The sequence below is a fragment of the Xiphophorus couchianus genome, chromosome 15, assembly GCF_001444195.1.
Source record: "Xiphophorus couchianus chromosome 15, X_couchianus-1.0, whole genome shotgun sequence".
Classification (NCBI taxonomy): domain Eukaryota; kingdom Metazoa; phylum Chordata; class Actinopteri; order Cyprinodontiformes; family Poeciliidae; genus Xiphophorus; species Xiphophorus couchianus.
In genome coordinates this window covers 5,589,143-5,596,073 of record NC_040242.1, presented here as the reverse complement: position 1 = coordinate 5,596,073, position 6,931 = coordinate 5,589,143, and the positions used below count along the sequence as shown (strand labels likewise).

The window sequence follows — 6,931 nt, the reverse complement described above, 5'->3', positions numbered from 1 at the left end:
GTTGGTTGGATGAGATGTCGAACAAAATGTGTGGTTTTAAAACTGTTGTTCAGGGTTGAATACAGAATTATTTTGACAATAAAAGGCTGCAAATCCGTCTGCAGTTTTAACCTTTAGTTAAAATTTTAAGGTACTTCTGTCCCCTCTTATTCATACAACCCTTTACAGAATATAAGCCTTGTATCACAAAATGTGGCATTAGGAATAGTTTTTCTTTCCCCAACAATTATTTAAAGAGTATTTTTAATTGTCTCTATGTAATCTTTAATTTATGGCTTACGTTTAATTTTGTTATAAATAGTAAGTAGGTTGGTTGTCCTATTGCTGTTTTTCCTTTGGGAATGGCATTTTAAGTAGTGGAGATACAATGGTAGTAAATATCAATAAGAGTAAACACATATTTCAATATGTATTATTTTTAAAGTTTAACATAATATGTTTCTTAAAAAAAGACGATAAGAATATTTTCAGTTTTTATCCTGAGGGTCTATGTCGGTACCACTTTTCATATAGTTACAAATCAGTCAGTATAAAAAAATTAAAGTTACGAGCAAATATAATAAAAAAATCACAGATATGTCGCAAATTTACAGAAAGGTTGAAACTGCAATCGTGCAGGGTCTGTTAGTAACGGCATGATATTTGTAGTCACAAATTATTACTAGTATTACTAAATAACATTTGTAATCACATAATGTCCACATAAAGATGTGCAAAATATTATGTAAAACAACATAAAACACTGACAGAGAAGTTGGATTATTGTGTCAAGAAAAAACTATTTGAATATCTGCCCATAATTTTTTGTAGAGCGCTTCAAATCTGACTTTATCTAACAAACTGAACTTGGATAAATTATAATGTATAGTATTACTCAATAAATTTAAATATTATTGAAAAGTACATTTATTTCTGTAACTCAGTTCACTGAGTGAAACGTATTAATTACACACAGACTGTCATTTTATGACATTTATAATTAAGTTTTACATCAGAGCAATAAAAAACATTTTCAATACAGAACTATGGGCTTAATTAAAAGCATATTTATTATCCGCTTTAATTTTATTTTTCAAAAAGTACTATTAATCTCATAAGTAAGCTTCTTCCAAACGCATATTCTAATCTGTTGAATATTTTTGCATTTGAATGGATTGAACAGGAATACATACTTCACTCAGTTTATTAATTTTTACATTTTTTGCCTCATCTACTTAAATATTGTAGTAAAATAGCTCTAAATTTATGAAACTGGAATCAGGGTTGTAAATATCTGTAGCTAGCAGCAGGACAAATCATCTTACTTTCATGATTTTTGTTGTTTGTTTTTGACTCAAAGAATCAAATTATGTAAATATACCAGTGCCAGACTGGCTCTTAACCAAGAATGTCCAGCAGAGAAGATGGCAGAAATTCATTATGATTGATGAATTTTGAAGTAGCAAGTGGTTGAGCCTCTCGCCTCTAAACAAATAAAAAACCTCACACGCCTAATGAGAGCAGAGCCTCGGGTGGATTGGCGCTCCACTGATATGACTTTGACACAAACAGCCTCACCATTAAAAGTTAAGAGCAAAGACCTTCGCTCCTTCATCGCCTCGCCTGGTTTGCTCCGGATTTTAATTGCAATTAGCTCCGACAGTGATTTATCGACGCGTAGTGGGTTTCAGCGCCATGTCATGGCGGACTAATTGGTTTGGTTAAAAAGGCGTGACAGGGAGCACGCTGGAGGTGCTGCAGCTCTCAGCGGGAACATCAACTCTACAGGGAAGTTTGTAACTTTCCCTTCATCTTCCTCTCTTTCTCACCTTTCAAATCAAAAATCTAATAAAATTTTATTTCTGTGCAACGTTTCAGTAACAAGGCATTTCAAAGTGTTTCACCTCATAAGATTAGATATTTTCTTACTTAGCCGTTCAGTGATTTATAAACTAACAATAGTATTTTAACGTCTATTCTCTGAGCAACAGGGAGCCAGAGGAAAGACTTTAGGACTGGGTGATGTGCTCTAACTTCCTGGCTTTAGTCAGAACTCCAGCAGCAGCGTTCTGGATCAGCTGCAGCTGTCTGAGTAATTAGTCGATGCGACTAAAGATAAACTCATGGACAATTTTCTCTAGATTAAAGGTGTCAAACTCAAGGCCCAGGGGCCAAATCTGGCCCACTGTAGCTTTTTATGTGTCAATAACTTCCTCCAGTTTTTCACAAACCTGCAAAATTCACACAAAATCAACAGATTCCCACATTTTTTCTGATTTTACTGGAGTTTTTTCTCAAAATGTATCAAAAACATTGGGTTTAAGTGACTGCTGACTTACTCGATGTCAAGTTATAGTTCGTGACCGATACTCCGATTAATAAAAAGTCACATTTAACATATTACCACCAATATTGTAAAAATTCCTTGTAAACATTTATAAATTAGCACCATAAAATTTTTAATTTTGAATGGAAAAACCACTTAAAAAATCACAAAATCCTGGAGAGACTTGATCACTGTGGAAAAATGTTCAATATTACATTTTAAGAAACACTTATTGAATGCTGAAACAAAAAGCTATTTATTAATATTTTAATAGTTCAATGGGTTTTTATCAACCGGCCCTTTTACAACATTGAGATTTTTTTATATGGCCCAAAATGAAAATGAGTTTGACCCTGCTCTAGATCTTGCTGAGACATTAGTCCTCTAATCCTGTAAATGTTCTTCAGGCGATAGAAGGCTGACTTTGTAACTGTGTTTATGTGGCTCTGAAGGTACGGGTCATCTCTACACCCAGATTTCGAGTCTGATCGCTGGTTTTTACTTGTAATAATTTAAGCTGTGCAGTTATTACAGATATTTCCATCCTCTCTCCTCTTTCTCAGATCATCAAATATGATTTGTCAGGCTTGTAATAGCATTCAATTGCTCCTAGTTTCTTGAAAGCTGCTTTGCTCGATCTCATCTGGTATCTTGCAAGGTTTTGCTGACATTGTGTTTAAAAAGAGAAGAAATCATTCTCTGATGTCGGCCCATTAATCTACAGACAAATGGAGGCGAAAGCAGGGGCAGAGGACGAGTTTTCCTCTTCCAGTCACACGAAATGTCAACATTTCATTACAAGTGTTACTGGAGACTGAGCAGTGGGAAAGTTTCACCTCCTGGTTCTGCTCAGTTATCGGCTGCTCCAGGTTCATGTGTGACGGTTGTGTGTTTAGGGAGTATCCTAACCGTTCAGAGTAAACCGCTGTGCTGTTTGCACTGCGTGATGGTGAGCAGTGACAAAGTTTGGATAAAGTATTAGCAACGCTGTACACAACACAACCATGGAGACCCGAGGTGTGCTTAAGATTGTTTCTGATAAGTAAAAAAAAAATCTTTTGGATGACATATTAGCAGATTCACAGTCTCTGTTTCATGCATAAATTATGGTCTTTTATGTCAGGATTTTTCCTCAATGTTTTTGATTTTATTAAGGCATAAAAATTGTAACATTTTTTTGGGGGGGGGAAACAGTCAGTTGTAATTTTCAAGAAATACAAAGTTGTTTGGAAAATTACTTGATATCACAATATTTTTCTTTTTTTACCTTCAAGAGTTTCTACAGTAGAAGGAAGGACTGGATGTTCCTGAGCTGCTTTTTCGTCTGTCTGCCATATTGGATTTAACAAAAAATGTCTTGCAGTTACAGAATATGTCCAGTAGTTGGCAGTATATTATATGATGCACTAGTATCAGTGGTCTGTGCGCATTTATAACATAAAAATCCACAAGAAAATGGCATTTAGAAAGCTGTCCACTGCAGTGACCGCTATGCATGAAAGAGTTAAATTAGCACAAGTTTATTATTTTTCAGCAACAAGGCAGTTCAAAGTGCTTTCTTTATGTGATAAAAACATAATACAGTAACCAATTATCAAACAAGCAATAAACATTACATTTTGTCAAGTGCCAACATCAAAATTATCAAGCAAATGCACATTAAATACAGCTCTGGAAAAATTAGGAGCCCACTGCACTGACCCAAAACCTCCTGGTTATTCCACCAAATGTTGATTCCTGAACTCTTCCTGAGTTAAAACATTAGTATTTTTGTTTCTAAATTAATATGAACTTCTTTTCTTAGCATTATTTGAACTCTGAAAGCACTGCATCTTTTTTATTTTGACCATTTCTCATTTTCTAAATACTAAATTGTGGCTTGTAATTTCAGAGACATGTTGTCAACAGTTCATAGAATAAAAGAACAAAGTTAATTTTACTCAAACATAAACCTATAAGGAGTAAAATCAGAGAAACTGAGCATTTAGTTTTTCCAGACCTTTATGTTGATCACTGTTGCACAGATGGAGTTTGTAGACTTGATCTAAAGTAACTCTGTTTAATATATTGTTTAAAAAATATTAATCAAAATCAAATAAAATGTTAATTGTGTAGTTTATTTCAGAATCATAAAAACAAATTAAAATATCAAAATATTTCTTAATTACAGTACAAAACCGACTCTAAACAGGTTTTTAATTTAAATTTAAAGGAGCTCAGTGTTTCGGCTGGTTTGTAGTTTTCTGGAAGTTTGTTCCACGTTTGGTTCTGGTTCTGGGGATGCATTTTATTGCATTTATTAAACTATTTCCACTGCATTTTGGAACTGAACACACTTTATTCCTAATTTTAATTTTTGTCAATTTTTCCCCAAACAAGCTGATATGTTTAATTATCTTTAAAAAGCAGTTTTACTCAACACTACTCAAAAAAGATCCTTGTATATGATGTATATGATGTAGACATCATATACAACTAGCATGCATGTTTTTACAATGTGAGTGAGATGGAAATAAACACTATTTATCATAAATCCACCTCCTTTGGCTTTAGAAAATACAGTTTCTGTACATTTTTAAGTTTAATGTTTGAGCCAAAAATTGGTGTGAGATTCAACACAACACTTTTGAGAAACATGTCGTTGCGTACGTTTTCTTTTATCTCCAACTTTAGTAGCAGAATCAATTCCTGTGAAGTAGTAAAATAAACATGACGGCGAGGGAAATAAGCATCATGAAGGTAAAATAAAACAAAGGTTTCACGAACCTCAAAGAATCTCTGTCCTGATTTCTCTGTCCGTAACAACATCCCATTTTCTCTCCAAATTCGGCTTTTTGAAGCTCTTGACTGAAGAGGTTTAGTACTTCAGTGAAGCAGCGGATGTGCAGAGTGTAAATTATTTAAACAACAAACCCACATATTGAATCTGCACAGTCTAGAACTCAGTCAGGACTATTTATCCTCCTCACAAAGTTATATTTTCGTTACGGCACGGCTGAAAAGTTCAGGAGCAAAACGCTTTGTCTTTTTAAATATTGGTCCAAATTACAACAAATATAATCTGAAATCACTTAACAATATAGAAAGTTCAATTTAAAGGCTACAAGTTCAGTTTATATCAATCAAATGGAATTATCTTATTATGTTACTTTAATATTCAGAACAAAATAATCCTAATTCATGGATTTTAGAAGGCTAGTTGGTAAGAATAAATTTTTTTAAAAACTCAGCCGTTTGCAAGAACTGAAGTTTCACAGTAACTTAATTTAAGGAGTTATTGGTTAATTTATGTTAAAAATTAAAAAAAAAATTTTTTTTCAGATAAGTAGTTGGAATTTAAGCATAGGATTATCTCAAAAAATTAGAAAAATACTGAAAGGTTATTTTATTTCACTAACTCAGTCGATAAATTAAACACATTATATAAACTACACTTTTTTAAACCCTATATTTCAGTTATCAGGATGTTGTTCCATTTAAGATTAAAATACTACACCAGACCATTTTTAAAACCCTACTGGAAACTTATTTTTACTCATTGGCCTTCAACCCAACTGAGACCTGATTTTAATGTTTTTTGGGGGTTTTTTGGCTTTTTATTGGTATTGATTTTATCTTCTTAACTGCTTTTTTAAAATAATTTCTTTATCTTATTTATGTATTGCTGATTTTTAACACTGTTTCAGCTGCAACTGGTTAAAAAAACATTTGTACAAAAATGGGGGTTTAATGAAAAGTAATAACTTCTTAAATGTTATTTCACAAGTTTATTTTAGACAAACAAATGCGCCTCATCAGAGTACAAATCCTAATTTCCTAAACTGTACCTGTAATTTGTCTATTTCAACAGAAATTCCCAAAGTTTTGACGAGATATTTTTTAAAGAAAATTCTCATTTGGAAAAGAGAAGTTAAAATGAACGCACCTTAAATCTCATCTACATGATTTTGGCTTTCAACAGGTTAATTTGTCTAAAACGGAGAGAAAAGTTAGGATTTATAGTTGAAGCTGTTCATAAAAAGTCATTCAGATCCAGCAGTCCTTATTTTTATGCCGAGCCTTGGTGCCTAAGCGCGGCGGGCGCACAGATGGGGTGAAGATGAGCAGCAGGGAAGTGAAAACACGGCGGCGCTGAGTGGAGCAGGAAAAGAGCAGACGCCAGCGAGGGCGAGCAAAACAACCAAAATATAAAGTGTGAGTGGAGAACAGGTAACAAATAAAATGATAATCTGTTAGCACTGAGATTTCAAGAGTTAAAATGACTCTTTACGCTGATTTGATTGATACAATATCCTAGAAAGATGCTTTTAATTGAAAATCAGTTAAATGATCATTGAGTTTCTTTAAATATTGGTCTCAGGTAAGCCTATTTACAATACGCAATAAATCAATTAATCACCTAGTAAATTAAAATGAGCTTGATAATTTCCATTGTGATAATAAAAAAAATTTTCAAAGAGAAATTTTGTTTACCGAGGCTTTATAATCCATTTATTTTACGATTTCAGTTGTGTACTGTTTTTATTTTTATTGTTTTTGGTGGTGGTTTATTTATTTTGGATATTGAGTTAAGTGTTCTTCACAAAATTAAAATAAATTTTTCTTTGAGATTATTAACTTTATCAT

The 6,931-nt window shown here is 33.0% G+C and overlaps 1 protein-coding gene across 4 annotated transcripts in view; it reads left to right on the top strand.

Annotated features, from left to right (window-relative positions):
• The window catches only part of aven (apoptosis, caspase activation inhibitor), a 57,210-nt gene that overhangs the window by 29,737 nt on the left and 20,542 nt on the right, over positions 1-6,931 (top strand). The window lies entirely within an intron of this gene.